The sequence below is a fragment of the Lutjanus erythropterus genome, chromosome 11, assembly GCF_056507025.1.
Source record: "Lutjanus erythropterus isolate fLutEry1 chromosome 11, fLutEry1.hap2, whole genome shotgun sequence".
NCBI classification, from domain to species: domain Eukaryota; kingdom Metazoa; phylum Chordata; class Actinopteri; order Lutjaniformes; family Lutjanidae; genus Lutjanus; species Lutjanus erythropterus.
The window spans coordinates 35,399,895-35,418,020 of NC_139327.1; the positions used below are offsets into that span (position 1 = coordinate 35,399,895).

At 38.7% G+C, this 18,126-nt stretch overlaps 1 protein-coding gene across 1 annotated transcript in view; it reads left to right on the forward strand.

Annotated features, from left to right (window-relative positions):
* tmem132e (transmembrane protein 132E) overlaps positions 1–18,126 on the forward strand; it is a 519,725-nt gene that overhangs the window by 253,275 nt on the left and 248,324 nt on the right. The gene's annotated exons all lie outside the window — the stretch shown is intronic.

Below are 18,126 nucleotides of genomic sequence, written 5' to 3' on the forward strand. Positions count from 1 at the left end.
AAAAGCTAATCTGCAATAAAAAAAAAATACCATAGAAGAAACGTATTGATGCCTCCCATGTTAATGACCGGATCTTGAGTGCTGAATGTGGAGCTGTTGTTGTACTTTTGTTTTTTATTGCTTCCCTTCATCTCTGTTGCTTTGTGGCCAGGAGGAGCATCACCAGTTCACTTCTGGCTTCACAGCAAATGTTTTATATGCTCTAAAGGTTCAGGATACAGCAGGATACTCTAACCTATACGGGGTGATGGTGTAGAATTAATTTTTTTTATTATTTTAGGAAAAGAGAGAGAGTAATATTGCAGCTATAACAATAAGATGCATTTATTCCTCACAATGAACACAGTCTGCCAGCAGTGCTGAGTATTGTCAAAAAATACAATAAATGGTCGATAGAAAAAAAAGAGTCCATGGAGGGAAGCTAATGCTCTCTCTGCAAATAAATGATAATTTCTACATTGTGTTATTTGCAGGATTCTATAATTATCACACAAACAAGAGCTATTTTTTGGAGACATTCTATAAAACACTGAAATTGTTTATGTTTTTCAGAATGGATGAGAGCAATGCTTTCAGTATCGATCGCTCCTCTGTGCTGTCTGACAGGACTGCTGAACATATTAACAGATTTGAAGATTTTGAAACATCATCAAATGCTCCAGCAGGTTCATGTGATATTGAATATTTTTTATATGTTGTGTTTAATTTGAATTTACCCTCATTTATGCCTCCTTTATGTGTAAAATTAGATACGTCCATTTTGAACAATGTAACCCTCTGTTCACATACTTCATTGATTTTTTTTTTATGTTAGCATGAATGCTAAGCAGGACATCCACTAGAGGGTGCTGCTCAGTGTCAAAAGTTAGGCTGGGAAAAAGATGAATCAAAAGTTTCTGACTACAACGAACATGGTGATGCAGGAAGGAGGCAGCATTGTAGAAGGTGGTGGTCAGAAACCCCCAATTTACCTCTCCCGCCAAAGCGACAAGACTCCAGTTATAGACACAGTAATTCTGTCATCGTAAACCTGCTTCTTTCACTCAAACAAAATAAAACTCACCGAAACCATCTTGGTTCATCTTTCCACTGCTGCAGTAATCGCTGTCTCCAATCATCGCTATCTCTTGTTCGGTTGAAACAAACCCCTGATTCACCAGGACAGATCTTGAGAGAAACTCCCGCACACTGTCTCGCTTTCTGCTGACATATTTATCATCTGCTGACATTCATAAGTATTGACATTTCGGTCTAACTGCTGGCAGCATCTGAACATTCCCTTATATATACAAACATAGAGACTGCCTCAATTTTCTGTCACCCAGTCAGAGGACTGCTGAGACTGATGAACACTTAAAAGTACTTAATGCATCGTTAATATTTATGCAACCTTACATGTTGGGCACGTCAAAAAGAAAAAAGAAAAAGCAAGTATCATTATAAGTGTCATCCTGCAATAAATACATCAATCCCAAAAAAAGTCCTTAAATGGTCACAAGATATGAATGTTTTAATAAATAGAATAAATGGCAATGCATCGGTTAGCATCCATATATTTTGAATTGTAAAACAGGAATTCTAAAGCCTAGGGTCACAATATAAAAACACAGTGAAAACTTTTAAAAAAAGCAACAAAAAACCCCAACTCAGTTTCAACGCTTTTAATCAAGGTCATGTAGAAAAGGGAGAACTAATTTATGATATTTAGCAGAAACTCCAGAATGCACCAGCTGAGGTGGGTGTAATGGGTATGTATGATAAATCAAGCCTTCTATGTGACTAGCCTTTTTAGAAAAAATAAATATATATTCACATCAGACAGTAATGTTGTTGAGCCCCTTTGGAGCCAAGGTCTGCAACGTGAATGTCCAGAAAGCGTCCCTGCTTTTAAAATAACAGATCATGATCTCCACCCTGAGGTGTCATAGAAACTCTCTCAGTATATCTCTCACTGATGCACCTGTCCCACATTCAGGTGTAGAGATTTTTTCTTTTTTCAATATTTTTTAGGACCAAGTTAGATGTTAAAATATCCTGGCTCTAAGATGGTTTTGTAAAGTTTTATTCTTTTTTTTATCCAGTTTGAATGAAGTGTCTTACAATGATAAAATAGCTGTTTTTCTAAATGAGTCTGGTTGTGTTGGCAAGAGTGGTATAACAGATGTTTCTGGGTAAACAAAGTGGATCTTAAAAATGTCTGTCTAGCCTATATAATGCCATCTACCATAAGAAATGCATTGCAGCGTGTTTTGTAGTGTTCTTGCTCAATACAGGACCATTTTCCAAAAACTGTTGTCCCCATTCATCACTTAGAAACAAATACAACAGAAAATAGGGTCCAGGTTGAAGATAGGGATGCATGTAAAAATCTGTGAAAATTAAAATACATATCTCCATCCAATATCTACCAAATGAGACCAAATGACATTAGGGAAAACTGCCTACACTGTCACATGCCACCTCTAAATGTGTCCTCTTTCAGAGAGCTATAAAGAGGGCTTTAAGTGAACAGAATGGACAAGCGAAGGAAGTTAGTGTCTCATGATTTTTATGCACAGCGGGGAAGCGAAAAGGCTGCTGCCCTTTTGACTAAATGCTCACTGCTGACTGCTGCAAACCAAAAAAAAAAAAAAAAAGCTGGACTCTGAGAGTCTGAGCAGGCTTGCATTCCTGCAAGTACCAGCAGCTCTTCTGTGTGAAATTCCTCTAATATGCAGACATAATGCTGCAAAGTTAAAGCTGGTACTCAATTCACCAAGTATGGAGATTACATTACATGCATAGGGGTTGGACCTAATAAGAGCCTGCACAGAATGATGTAATCAAATACAGAGGACTTGCAGGGAATGTTACCATTGTTAAGTTTGTTCAGACTGTGTCAGAGAGGTTTTTATCCTGTTATAGAAAAGTTTGAGGCCATAGATTATTGTGTTGCTGCTGTATTAGGTTGCATAATGCTGTATTGCAAAATGTTTGTTATTTTGGGTCTGACAGATGTTATCCACATTAGGAGGAAATGGGTGACAGAGATCTAAGTAGTCTTAGGCAGGCATTCATACAAATAGGCCTAGGCAACTTTCCGCCCCAGCTTAGATTGGGCCAAGAGATGTCAGAACCTATTTGGTCAGTCTGAAGCCACTATTAGGCCAAATTGGCAATTTTTAAAAAGTGCAGTGCCTCTAGTACCAGTGCACCTGCGGTTGCATGACTTTCACTAAAATGTTGTAACTTTGAGATGTAGAACTTTCTCAAACTGATGAATGTAGCACATTTTCTGTACTGTCAAATCACTTGCCCTCTGGGCTTAGACTCTGCTAATGGCTGCTCACAGCTATATTTAATTATATTTTATGGATGCCTGTGATTTCTAGCCTGAGAAACAAAAGTTATTTTAGAGATAGCTGTTTGCATTTTATTATCATGAGCCATAAATCCTGCCTATGACGGCAGTTTTGAGATCTAAGGATCTCATCAGGCCTCTAATATGGGAGAGGTTATCTTATGATGAACGTTTGACAGTTACATCTTGGTCATAACTGCCTCTACAGAGAAATATTTGGTCCTGCACCAAAATGTCAGTCAAGAATTGAAGAATTCTAGTTTTGTCCTTAAGCTTTAAACCTTAAGTTTCAAATCCAGTATCCAGTGTATGTACTGTATGTGTATCTTCGTCACAGGTTAGTAGTAGTTAATGATGTTAGCATGGGTAACTTTCCCACCTGTGAAGGCCCCATTAATGCTGAAAAATACTTGCCGTCGGAGCAACATATGACAAAGACAAGACTAACAAATAACATGGATGCAAAATTCAGCTTTGCACGCAATTTAAAAGTAAAGTCATGTTATTTCTACCACACAGATTGAAGAGACTGGTTTTCTCTGTAGTAGAAGAGCCAAAGTGCTTTATGGAGTCTGAACCATAGTATCCATACTGAGAAAAGGGGCCCATGTTTGTGCTTGTAGCTTTTTTTTTATGCACAAATAACAGTAGTGCAACCAACATGGTCGCGAGGCTTTTAAAATGTCACTGGTTCTTGAGAAAGTCAGCAAAGTCATGTCATGCGAAATAAGAGCTTAGGCGAAGAAGAGACTGCATGTAAGTCACTTTAAGTTCATCAAAACAACATTTGTTCTGTTGACTTATTTATTTCCATTTTCTAGAAAAGCATATGACTTATCGGCCCCTCCATACCATGGCTGCAATTCACAAGCACGGCCCAGACGGCACTTAAACCGTAAACCACTGCCAGAAAATGTTCTGAGGGATGGCTTAAGTAAATTGTGCTTTTCTTCTCTGCTAAAGAGACATTGATACCAAACGAATTAAAAAATTAGAAAATGAAATGCAGCTCAGGTATTCAGAGAATGAGGAACATAATTTGGATAGCGAGTTGCTGATTCTCTTCCTCCGCCAGCATCAATTTCATCATTAACGTGACAGCTTAGCAGCAGCTGCCTCTCCCATTATCCTGTATGCCAATGCGCCAGCAGAGTGGAGCAACAGTATTGAAACCATTCAGTTGTTGCAGTGCCATTACCTGCAGAGTATTTACCTCGTAGCCAAGTCCCAGGGGGCTTTGAGATCCTGCTCTCCACTCCTTGAAACACTACATGAAAGCCATTAGGGACTGATGCTTGCACTATGTCCCCCTTCACCTTTAGTGGTACTTTTCAATCTTTCCCACTCCATTTAAGGCACCTAAAAATAAAACTCACTGATGGACTGTGTGGTACAGAAGCCACTCTTGTGTCACTATGTTATATTTCATGTTTCATGAAGGAGATTTACTTTGGCATTGCCTATCGTTAGAGCGATACAAATGGGGAGAACGTTCCAATCGTTTTTCAATAACCTAGTTGTCACTGATACTTTATTAAATTTCAAGTGACACTTACACTGGATTGAACTAATAAAGATTAATTTAATCTGTGATGAATTCCAATCAGAGTTTAGCAAAATTGGGTTTAAAATGACTAAAAATAGATAAGGAGATGCTTGCTTACCCATATCAAATTAAATAACTAAATATAAAAAAAAAAATTAGAATAAATTGAGCTGTTGGGACCTGGCAAGCATAAAGGGGGTGATGTTTGGGGGTTGGGGAGTGTCAACTTTCACCTGAACTCCAAAATGTTACATTACAAAGTTACAGTTAAAGTTTTGCTAGCTAGCTAAAACATAAAAAGGAAGTTATATCGTTTGCTAGCTAGCAAAAAACAAACAAAAATGTTATATTGTTTGCTAGCTAGGTAAAACGTTTCTAAAAATTACATTGCTTGCTAGCTAAAAGCTGGCTAGCAGAGTTAGCCTACTCATGATGACTCAAGAGAGAATTTATTGGCTCAGTGCATCTAAAAAAGGCAGCTATTTTAAAAGTTCAACCTCCTCAAGTATTGGTTGGATGTTAATACTGGATCAAATTTTAAATTTTAGAGTAAAAACTGAACCGACTTTAAAGAGAGGTTTAAATAAAATCTTTCTTAATTTTAAGATATCTTTAAGGTTGGCGCAAAGTAAATTCAAGTTAAACCATGATTTAATCAAGTTTAGAACTTAATCCTTGTTGGTGCATATTTAAAATGTACTTCATGGTGAGTTTATTTTAATTTTTAGAACTGTGTTTGTTTAGATTGTGTGTTTTTTTTTTTGTTTTCTTTTAAGCCAGCTAATTAGCTGTCCTTGGCCTCATAAATCTAGTATCACACAAACACTAACAAACACCTTTGATGAAGGGATTTTTGTGAAATATAGCAAGAAAAAAATCACATTTTATTCTTTGTCAAGGCCTCTGTTCAAAATATGACAGGTTATTATGCAGAAAGACAAACACTACTTAATGAATAATAAAACAAACCTGCTGTAATTTCTTGCACAGAATTGTTTGCGGATTTCATATTTATGATTTGAATTTGACAAATGTGAAGGACACCTTCAAATATCAGTTTATGTTTTTAAGGATGTCGGAACAGTATTAATTTACCATTTCTAAGATCTACCTTGATTGCTAAAAGCAGAGTATCTTATTGTTTGTGACATTCACAAAAGAACTGAGTGGCACTAATAGAAAGCTTCAGTACTTTTATCTTCAAAAAGAAATAGGACCTCCATTATTCCTCCCACCTTATCTTCAGGCTGTGAGACTCTTTAATCCATTTCAGCATGACTCCATGAAAAATGGTTTTAGTTTCATGATTTTTATTTATTATTTATTTATCTATTTGCTGTAGATAGATTTTTTGTTTTTATGAGTAGCACTAAGGGAACTACAACTAAGATCTTATTTTACAATCCTGTGTTGTAAAATGATCCATAAAGTAAGTTATCTTGGAAACAAATAAAAGTAGGCAAAAAGAAAACAATGCACATTCAAAAATACTCAAACGCATCAAACAGTTGATGTCACACTGAACAGATAGCCAATCATACTTGAGGATGATGGCGTGGCCAATCAGATTTCAGATTGTATGCACTGTATCATTGTACAAAATATTAACCTTAAATTGATGCCAAAGAAAAATTTAAATTGTATGTAAATAAGTAAGACACAAACACACTTTACAATTAATAGAAATAAAAATCATTTATTTCAACAAATCTGACAACTTGTCTTGTTCAACTTGCTTTAATAATAAAACCTTTTTTTTTTTTTTTATTAATGAGAATATTTGCCTAAAATCTGACCTTTTTGTGAATGCCTTTCAAAAGGTCATGATATAAGATCTAAATCATTTTATGGTAGTCACCTCAAGACTTAAGGTCAAACAGATTAAAATGAAATTACTTAATTGGCTTGTGTTCAGCAAAAACTGGGTTAGAAATATTGTCTATCTGATTCAAGAAAATTAAACATTATTCTTACTATTCAAGTCAAGGTCGTGGGATTTTGATAGTGTTGCTGTCTAATATAAAGATAACACATTCAGTCTGGATCTTCTGTATTTTAATTTATGGAATGAAGAAGTATTGCTCTACTTTCCTTTAATTCCTTGTCCCGATGCCCTTGAGGTATGTCTTTAACCCCTGAGTGGAAGCTGATTGCTGGAAAAAGGATGTTTCCCTGGCAGAATAAAATACACGGGTATGTTTTGATGCTTATCTTTAGGTTTTGTATTTTTAAAAAGGTTTTGAGGTTCTTTTCTGCCTTTTGGACATCATCCAGAGCAGGAAAACCCACACTCATGGCAGAGCAGTAACACGGAGGCCATATTTCGTATTGATTTTTTCTGGGCCAAAATTGATAGCCGGTGCCACTATCTTCTGAAATTCAATCCACTGGCTCCAGCCATTAACTGAGTCTCCTCTTCTGATTTTGCATCTCACTGGTCTGAACAGAATTTCACCTCCACACCAGCTCTCTGCATAATTCAAACTCTCGCCCAATAGCTTCTGGCTCATCTGCTTTTTTGTTATTTGCTCTGGTGTTTTTTACTCCGCCTCATGGCCTAAGATATTCATCTGAGGGCGGAAGTTGGACTCTTTTGATGTTCCTAAGCCTTTGTGTGGGCAGGCTGTCTCATTTGAGGACTGCACGAACTTGAATGAGAATATGGAAATCCAGTGTAAACTGCAGGCTACCGGACCTCTTGTGTCATCAGCGAACTGGTCTGTAAGTCTTAAGTGTTGAGGTTGGGCTGGCTGATTGGAAGAGAAGATGGGGAAATGGAAAAGCTGGAGCGAATATATGGGCCCTCATAAAACTTGTAATGTGATCTGTTATTGATGTAGGACAGTTTTCAATAGGCGCCGTCCTCCAGGGGGAGGTCAGGGGTCAGGGTCAGCCACAGTAGATCAGACAGGGAGGACCAGACCTGGTTGATGAATAACTTCTTAAAGCAACAGGCCAAACCTGCTGGTAGAGGTAGAGATAGCTGCAGCAGGAGCTTTAATTGTGGTAGTATTAGACATAGCAACAGCTTTTACTTATGTTTTATATTATTTATTAGTACAGTACAGACAGTAATATTATGTATCCATCAAGTTAATAACGCATGGAGGAGAAGAAAAGCAAACTCCAAGTGAAGTTGGAACCCTTTAGCATCTCATAGTTTACATGCATTGACGTCTACATGCAAAACAAAAAACAGAGAAGCTCAGATTACAGCACACACACTATCTTAACGTAACTGCTATATTAATGTCTAAAATCTTATATGTAGAACCTTTAAACCCACAAGTACGTTTCCATTAGTGTATAATCACCTATTAATAAGAATGATTGTTGTCATTACCTTAGATCCAGTCCTTTATATCTACAGAAAGTACAGTTCCTCTTCCACAGATGCTTCGCCATGTTTCGGACAACTCAAATGACACCATAGTTCCACGTTCACATTTGGAAGGTGGAGTGAGACATGGGATGTTTGCAATGTGCAAGCTCTCTCCTGATCCTCATGCACCTTGTGGTGTTTTTAATCAGCAGCTATGGTGACAAAGAGGGGTGTCATGCAACAAGAGCACGTATCTGGACTCCACAGGCGGAGCAGTCGAGTTCATCCCCGACACCCACACTTTTTTAGAAGATTCTTTACTTTTTTTGGACTTTTTGGTGAAGTTGAGGCAGGTAACAGTGAATGGCAGAATGGCAGGAATGCCATGGCAACTGTAGAAGAAGCACAAACAGGTTGCACAGTGTCAAAGTGAATTTAGAAAAAATCCATTTTCATTAGCTTGTTTTTACTCTTATTTTTCTTTTTCTATGCTATTTCTGCTGTTTTTCAGTGAAAGTTTTTTGAGCATCAAAACAGCTTTATGAAAATGCAGCAGAGATCCTGACTGTATATGCATTCACATGTTCACATGTCTATATTAACAATAGAGAAGCTGCTTGGAGCTGGAAGCAAGTGGCAAATATAGCCCAGCTGGTACTGACTTTCAAAGCTAATATCAATATTTGAGCACTTAAATAGCAGATAATAATAAATTATCTATTATTTATTTTTCAAACCAGCCTGTTCTCACTCCCAACACATCACATCACCTCTCTACCACCATCTGTGGACGCAGCCTTCAAGCATTATATTTTGCTGTGCCGTCGAAGTTGGGTAATGCAACATAGAGATCGACTAAGTCTGCATATGGAGGAGGTGGGTAGGTGATTAGCCAAACAAACACAAGACTTTCACTTTGGAATTTCCCCAGGAAACATAGATGAATGTTACAGTACGAGTTACCTTACGTACCTAAACGTGAGGTAGTAATCACCATCCTTTTTAGACCCTGCATGTGGAAACCTGACATTGAGGCATTCATAGTTTGAAGTCTGGGGCCAATTGGATGCAGAACTGAAGAACTACAGGCTGTTTCGGTTTGGATTTCTAGTCACTCTCTAGCCAAATGAATATTTTTGTCCCCGATTGCTAACTTTTGGCCAACAAAGTAGTAGCTGTAGGCTAAGGTGGTGATAAGATGCCAACATAGGCGTGGGCATCAGAAGCTTGCTGGCAATGCATTCTGGTAGATGTTGGCACTACTGCACAGCTCTGCGAGCGGGAGAACTCAGCTTCCTTGGTCCATATAGCAGCACTGAGGAATTATTTGCTTCACTTGACTACCTTTAACCAGCAAGACTGACTGAACATTCACATGGAAAGTGTCAAAGTTTAAGTCCGTTTGAGTTCTTAAAGAATTTCTTTTCTACTGCAGTTTCACTCATTTTTGAGAATTTGGACAAAACTGTATCTTTTCACTTTTTACCTTCTTATGCTCATTACATTTTTTAGTAAATGTAGGTGTAAGTTCTGTCAGATGGAAAAAATTATGGAGTTGATGTTTTGCGGAGCTGACATTTTTTCATTTCACAGCATAGTCATAGTGAGAAGCCATTTTATTTTTTTTCAAAGCCGCTAAGAGCCCTTTTAATGCTAATCAAAATACACATTTTAAACGCATAATCTTTATTTTAGATTTAGGGGGGCTACGGAGATCTGATACCATTATTTTTGATGAAATTGCCAAGAAATAAGGAATTGAGATGGGGAGCTTAGGGTACAGCTAAACCTTTTTATCCCTGATAAAATCATATTTTTTCTGAAAATGTGGTAGAAATCTGAGACACAACTAATTGATTTTTAAACAATTATAATTAGCATATTTTTACATCTGTTATCAGTAGGTATTCTTAGTTTTAGATTTTGAAAGTTTTTAATACATTTCTTTGTTTTCTGACACAGAGCAGGTTTAGAAATTAAAGCAAACCAAAGCACTTAATAAATTACATATATTTCATATATATAAATCCTTAAAGAATAGAATTTCACCCAAAAACTGTAATTAAAGTGTTGGCATTGATATGTTTTAAGTTCTGTTTTGGTAGGACATGATTTAGCTGCCATGACAGGCAGACATGAGACATTAAGTAAAGCAATGGCATCTGCTGTAGTTTTCCAACATTTGATTGCAGTCTGTGAAAGAATGAATTGTGTAATTTCCTGACAGTAGAACACCGTGAAATAGATACATTTGTCTTTACTAACAGCTGAAAGAGTGCGCCGTCAATATTAGCGCATATTGTATCATCTATTGTTGTTATCTGAGATTAATGACCTCGAGCTGATCGCCATGTTTGCCCACACATCTAACTTACTGTCATGCATGAGCACTTTGTGTTCGCTGGCCACTGTCAAGATTTATCAAAGGCATCCTGGACGTGTATCAGGTGCTTGACACAAACAAATCCCTCAGAGGAAGCAGTCGGTTTATGACTCTCACCGAAGTGCGTGCCATCTGTGAGTTAAGGCTCCCATTTACCACTTCATACGCAAGAAATATTGCTGTGAAATGCCGACAGCGCTGCCAAATGACCTTTTTTTCCCTCCTGCAAGAAGCAGACTCATCCTAGTTTATAAGAGGAAGTGAGGTGCATCTGACATCTGCTTGAAACTAAAGCCCAACAAGCTTTTCTCTTCTTTTTGCTTCGCGGGAGATGTAAGACCCTGCAGACATGAGAGAGGCAAAGCTGAGACAAGATTTGAACTCCCAAGTCAAATTACAAAAGGCAGATGACATTAATATCACACAAGTTTTGGCAGCTCCTAAGTACATCCAAGGAGACAGTAGGGGGGGACCACATAACCCATCAGTCAGCTTTTCCCCCCTCTCCCCCATCCCTCCCTTCCCCTGTCAGCCATGTCAGTCTCTCAGACGGATGCGTGGGGGCCCTTGATAGGTTACCTCCTTTACATGGAAAGCGGGTGATCAACAGCGTAGTGTTTGCTCAGAATAGAATAGAGATGTTTTTATTTTGTGGTTTTGTTTTGTTGACTTTGTTTTTTTTTCTCTCCCTTGAAAAACCTCCCATAATCCTTTGCTCCATCTGTTTTCTGTTTTTATTTGTGATGTGTAGATACAACTTGATCCTCGGCTCTCTCTGTTATGTGAATATTTAAATTGTGAGTCCTCTGGGGAGGTGGGGAGGGGGGGTCTTTTCCACCGCATGAGCGTTTCTTCTGTTCTTGAAGGTTAGTCACCTGCTTTTAACCTTAAATCCATGTTTCTGATGCAAATTAAAAATGACTGCTCCCCATTAACACTTCATTAATAGATGACACAATCACCATTTGCATATAAGTGTTAGCCTAATTTTTATTCTCTGAAACTAACCCAGTAGGATACGTTGATGCACATCTGTGTGATTGATAGACAGGTGACTGTTTAGACAGCTAATCATATTATCCAGAGGCATTATCGCTGTGTCAAATGAGCTCCCAGGACACGTGGGCTTATTTTGAAGGTGTCAGCTTCACTTAGGTTCTGCGGGCAATTAACAAGTGATGAGTGTCAGTGATAAGGAAGCTCATTTTAATGGAGATTCTTTCATGCCAAGAATAGTCGCCGATGATTATTTACAGGATCTGCTGCAGGATCTAAAAGGTTGGGTCTTTGCCTGATCTGCTTCAGGCTTATTGCTACTGTAAAAGACATTTTTCCTCCATGTATACAACGTGTTTTACACATGTGAGCCAGTATGTGTCAGGTGGTGTGTTACTTTGCTGAACATTGCTTTTGAGAAAAAAGATGCTCTGAGCCGAAGAAAATAAAACAAGGAGCATTGACTCTGGCTGCAAGGTCTTTATCGAGAAACTTATTTTTGTGTGACAAGAAGATTAATGGTGTTTTTCCTGCATTTTTTGTATTGGACGTGCTATTATAATAATATAAATTATTATAACGTAGATGTAGGATAAAATAGGCCAAGCTATCCAGAGGTCATCACAGGTGGGCATCCTAATATGCTCACTTCATCGAGTAATGAATTCATTTGTATGAATTTATGAATTTCATGAGGTGATTTTCTTCCTGTAGACACGAGCAGAGGGGAAAGGACAACAAATTGATTCTTTTATTCATCTTCAGTGGAATACATGGCCTGTTCAGAGCAAGATGTTTCTTGTCATGAATAAAAACATCCTGCAGAACACTGATTTAAGCCCATTTTCCGCAAATACTGTACATTTTATATCAACTTCACTTAACACTTATGTAGCATATTACATTGTTCAACATGAATGTTTTTCTTTCACTTGGCTGGCAGAACAAATGGATCAGAAATCAATGTGCCATTTCAATTTTCAATATTGATTTCCCCCTGTACAAATTGTCTGTTTTTTGTTATCAAATAACAAATAAAGTAAAGTGCATTGTTGATTGGTTTAATTCAGTGCAGCAAGTTGCAACATCTATAAAATGTCCGAAAATAGTGAAAAATGTCAACTGGATCTGGATCCGTGGGTACACGAGCTGTCAACCAAGCAGCATGACATGAGATATATGCAATCTTGCAATTGATTTGAGTGAAATTTCATTTTTGGGTGAGCTATTGTTTTAAATGTCTAAACCAGAAAGTATTTAGTTCAATGTGATAATAAACAAAACAAAAAGAGCGAATTCTCCATATTTGAGAGGTGAAATTACCTTACACATTGATTAATATCAACATGGTCTTTTTTTAAACACCTGCCTGGCAACAGCGAGGCATTTTTCTTGCCCCGGGCAAGTGGGCAATCTTTATTGTTGAGCTCTGTATTAGTACAGTCACTTATGAAAGTGTCTGAACATTTTGTTATAAATCTGTGCACTGATGTTGCTTTCAGTGCAGCTATTGCATATTTTAGTCCTGACAGCAGCAGGTCCAAAGAAAGGTCTTGACAACAGGTTAGAGTGTCATGAAAAGGAATAGATATTCATGGTGCAAATGATTTCATGCCAACATTTTCCCCTTGTAAAATTTCGTTTTGGATCATGGCAGTCATAGTTCGCAGATGTACATGAAATTATTTGTGTCCCTAGAGGATGAGTCATATTTTCTTGGAATATACTTTCACCGAACCTCATAAGACCATCAGGCATAATTTGAAAGAAATATCAAAATGAAGGCAGGTTGGTATGTTATTTGGTTATTTGTTCATTACTTTTTCTTTGTGACCTCTTGGCCTTTTGTACTTTCAAGACAAACTTTACATTTTGCTGTCCAATACTGGTGCAGAAATGCAAACAAGCATTCACTCAGCGTTTTATTTTGCCGATTTACTCGAAATTTGGTCGAAATTTGTGACACATTTGGTTGGAAACCTGGCTCATGTATTTTTTGCTCCATTCAAATCATTTGGAATTTGTGGTGAACGATTAAAGCCTTGAGCAGCCGCTAGTTTTGCTTTTATCTTTTCCATTGGTTTTGCTCATTTGTTTCAGGTTCAGCAATAATGAAGTGTCAAATTGATGTAATTTCTGTTGCATTTACTTTGTGGATTCACACATTAATTACTTACTATGTCAAGAATACAACAGGTTGTCTTTGAAAAATAGTGCAGTACTCAGCTTGGAATGCTTTTCATATTTTCACCAAGCTAATTTTCCATGTGATTGAGTCACTGAAGGCAAACAGCGATGAATTGAAAATGGCCCGTGTTCTGCTTGGTCTGTCTGAAGTGACAGCCCATGGCGGCATAGTCCCACTTGTCAAGAATGTTGAAGAAATTCTACTTCTCAACTGCTCTTTGTATCACCTTCACTTGATAACAGACTTTGGTGGATTTTTCTCTTTTCCCAAGGAGTGATCTCCAGTGATCATAAGGTGAGAGCAGGCATTGAGGTTGTCTGGCAGGCTGAGAGCAGTATGCACTGATAAGATTAGGCCGAGTATTGCTGAGCAGGAACAGGCACTTGCACTATAAGTGAAGCAGCCGGCAGGATGAATTTGGAGTGCCTTGGATGGCACTGGTGAGACAATTACCATCATGTGCCAAGGCCAATTTTGGTCGGCTTTCAAACGAGGACAGAGAAACAGAAGTGTGGCATCTTTGAAAGTGAAGTCTTCATCCTCTGCTGCAGGTTTGCAAAGCATGACAAGCACAGTACTCAGTATTTCTCAAAACAGTTTTGCCCTCACTTTGAAAAAGCCAGTCACCAAAGAATACCAGCTTTCTCCCGAGAGTCGGCTATTATGAGATGATGATTTTTATAACAGTGACACTGAGCAAGATTTGCTATCTCAAGTCCTGTTCCTTGTTGATGAAATTGGACCCGTAGTACTGTTTTCTTTGGCTGGAGGCTAAGCCACAAATTAATGGACCACAGACCGAAGAAAGCACAAATAGAACCACAAGAAGCAAAAACACCTCAATAAAAACCAGTATTTAATGAAACAAAGTCGAGACATTCAAGAGAAAATCACTTCATCAGAAAATCTTCTTGTGCTTAAGAGTGGCAGGGCTGTGTCAGCCACTTCATCTTTTTGTCCTCTCACCTAAAACATTAAGTTCAATTTTAGGGTGATTTTTAATTCGTGAGGCTGTTATTTGATTGCAGGCACTAATATAAAAAAAAAAAACTTTTACAAGCAATGACGCCATACAAAGCAATAAAGCAGCACAGAAATCTAAACGTTTTTTTAATCTCTGTGACCTTTCCTCTCGCACCATTCAAATCTAAATCTAATGGGCAGATTTTCATCACAGTTGCAACACATGCTGAACACATTCATGAGCCTAAGAATATTAATCCTTGAGATTTTAGCACAGCCCTCTGGATGTATTTTAAATTTTTAGCCCAAATGCTGTTAATGGAGTTCTCTGTGGGTCCATTCAGTTCTTAGAATCTGAAGTCGCGAATTTAAGAGTTACTGAGCCCAAATGCTGTTTAGTCTAATCAGCTCAGGTGGGGTGGTGTTGTCGTAGCCCAGTTCAGGAGTCTGTGGGTCAATATGTGTGATATTCAAATGGATCTGAGCTGACTTCCTGTCAGCTCTGATTATTTAGTGTCTCATCATAACAGAGAAATGTATTCAGGTGAATACTGCATACTGTTGTTGTTGTTGCCACCAGCCACAAACAAACAAAATTATCTTCATCATTTTTTCCAACTGGACCTCTTTGGATGTTGTCGGATTGGTCCAAACATAGTGCATCTGGTGATGTAATGTTAAACAAATCAGAAAAGTGGGGGAAATTAATTGATTTGTGGATTCACGCTTTTTTAAAAATCATACTTTTTAATTGTCCAAGTCAAGTCTTTTTTGATTTTGTCACGTTTAAGTCATGAAATATGTGTCAGGTCATGTGACAGAAGTCCACACCTCTGTCATTTAGGTGTGTTCAGATAAACTGTGTTTTGGATCAGGTTAGAATATCCTTTGGTTTGGTCAGACTGGGTCAGACTGTCCTTGAGTCCATTTTGGATTCCTTTTCCAAACGAACAAAAACAACAATGAGTCATACACATCAGATGTAGGTAGGATTGAGTTAAAACGTTTGGACCTGTGGTGAACTCTAATGGCTTGATTCCACTCAACACAGCTGTGTCGCGTTGGGGATGATTGTGACTATTCTACACAATAGTTGGCTTTCTGAAGCTCTGCGGTGGGTCCCAGAAGCGTCTCTCTGTTCTGCTCCATTGGCGAATACCTGCCGAGTCTTTATGATGGATGCTGCAGACTCATAATCATACAAACAGAAAAGCAAAAGAAAATGATCTTACAGCACAGTATATTTAGCACATACATCAAGAAAAAAAAAATACAAATAAACAAAGTCTGAGCTACATAATCAGGCAGGCAAAGCGCGCCGCTTCTGAAACGCTGCTGGAGCGCCATGAAGCTGTGTGAAGGCCCATCAAAACTGCTCCCCAGACGCAATGTGCCCAGTCGAATCAAGAAATAAGTTTTAAGACTGTTGAGGCTAAATCACTGCCTCCAGGGGTCACTATGAAGGCTTTACACCTACAAGTTTGTTCACCCTACGTTTGTTCGAGGTTTCACTTAAACTGTGTCGCTGAATAATGCATGAAGTCGTTACTTTAGTGTTGCTTTTAATGCCTGAACTTTAACAAACCATGACAGTGTACAAAACAAAGTAGCAGTGAAGAAAATGAAAAATTATGTTTCATTGCTCTGGAAAAAAAAAACACTTTTATGTCCAAATTAAAAAGTAAACTCTGCTTGTTGGACTTGTGGTTTGGTTCTGTATGTATGTATTAGTGCTCTCTGGAGGCCTCTTGCTCCACCCCCCACCACGCCGTTATCAACAAGCAGCATTTTGCAGTTTGCCAGCCGCCTGCTGCCCATTGACTGTTGCCCGACAGAGGGGGCTTTAGGCAGGTGCTGGGCCCTGACATTTAGACCCCCATTGTCCTCGTCTGCTAATCCCTCTATTGTGAGCGATTAGCAATATCCTGGTCGCTCAGCTCTGGAAGGGGTGAAGAGGCCGTGTGGGGTGGGAATGGTGCCACAAATGAACAAGGACAATGCAGCGTCACAAACTACGCTGTCTAATTTCATTATGCTGACATGTTAGTGCTTCAGTGGCCGCGTGTGTGTGTGTGTGTGTGTGTGTCAGCCTGATATGGAGTGGAAGGATTGCGACTGATAGACAGCAGTGGTCAATTTGAAGGGTAGGTCAGCTCTTTGTCTAGATCATTTTGAATGGCGCTGCCTTTTTTTTAACTAATACACAGACAAGTGGATTCTCGGAAAGCAGTGCCAGAGGCCACTCAGCTGAAATTGGAGCATGATCCCTTCTTTGACCAAATGACACAATCAAAAAGAATTGGATTTTGATCACCAGCGTTGGTGGACACTACGTACTCTGCTGAGATTGATAGTGTGTTGATATCGCATCAGTCACAGTGACACTCCTCAATCCAACCAGCAGCAGCACTCAGCTGAAGAGGGCAATAAAGGACAGAAAGAGATAAGAGCCGAGCAGGATGGAGGGACGAACAGAGAAGCAGGAACAGAAGAACCGGATATTGACAAAAGCAGCCCGGAGCAGATTTGGGGGAGTGAAGGGGGGAGTTATTTGTCTAAGTTAAGCCTGGCTCATCTGCCGTCGCTCCTAACCAACAGAGTCGAGTAAGAAGTTATGTGTGCAGGTCTGTGTGTCAAGCCCCGACAGTGATTTAAAGCCCCGTGCCCTTGGTTTAGCAGTGGCCCACATGAATGTCAACTAGTGCCTTGGCTAATATTGAAGATGGTGCCTGGCACCTGAGCCCACATTTGTAATGCAGCAGTAAATGGCGCAGGGACTTTGAAGCAACACTATGAATTATTCATGAGGTCCATATATTCTATACATGTAAATTCAAGAAACAGATTAAGTGGACAATATTTGGGATTGCTATTTATTGTCTCTGAGAAAACTCAATTTGTAAATGTCACCAGAAGAGAAATTGTGCCTAACGTACACATTACCATTAAAATGACCAATGAACAATATTAATAATTACCATTCCACTCTATGTATATGCTATATGCATGTTACATTTGATAGCTTCTCTCAAACCGCCAGTGGTGCTTTAGCAGGGGAAAAGTTAAGAACATCCTTTATTAGTACCCCTTTGGGGAAATTCAATTCTTTTTGAATAATTGTTAATTATTTTGCGCACAGACAGGCTTTAACACGCACATGCAGTTTTTGTAGGAGAGGTGGTAGAGTGATGGATGCTGCCCTGAAACAGGCGACCCGAGCAGTGCTTTGCCGAGGAGGTGAACTGGCACCTCTCTTCCATCTATCTTTCTATCTGTCTATCCATCCATCCATCCATCTATCCAATCTGTTGTGTTGCTCCTTCAGCACAGCTAATTGAAACAAAAGGCTACATGAAATTATTCCATGGGACATACATGAAGGGATTAA